The sequence below is a fragment of the Dipodomys ordii genome, unplaced genomic scaffold (genome assembly GCF_000151885.1).
Source record: "Dipodomys ordii isolate 6190 unplaced genomic scaffold, Dord_2.0 Scaffold277, whole genome shotgun sequence".
Lineage (NCBI taxonomy): Eukaryota > Metazoa > Chordata > Mammalia > Rodentia > Heteromyidae > Dipodomys > Dipodomys ordii.
This window is the reverse complement of record NW_012267493.1, coordinates 125,989-126,329: the sequence shown is the minus strand read 5'-3', so window position 1 is coordinate 126,329 and position 341 is coordinate 125,989.

The following is a 341-nucleotide window of genomic DNA, read 5'->3' as shown; positions in this document are numbered from 1 at the left end:
TTAGACATACTTTTGTAGTTGCTCCACAAACTCCAGGGCTATTGTAGCCGATTTGACCACAGTGTCCTTCATCACCTGATGTGCATTGGCACTTCTGGGATTGAACACTTGCTGAGGGAATCGCTGATCACACCTGCACCAATCCAACTAAAGGCAGTTGCCATTTGCCTGGTCAAGTTTAATATATATAAGAATGAATGAATATATATATATATATATGTGTGTGTGTGTGTGTGTGTGTGTGTGTGTGTGTATTTTAACCTATGTATATGTGCAAACATTTATACATACCTATATATACACAAGCATATATAGTTATATATAATTATATATAGTTTATA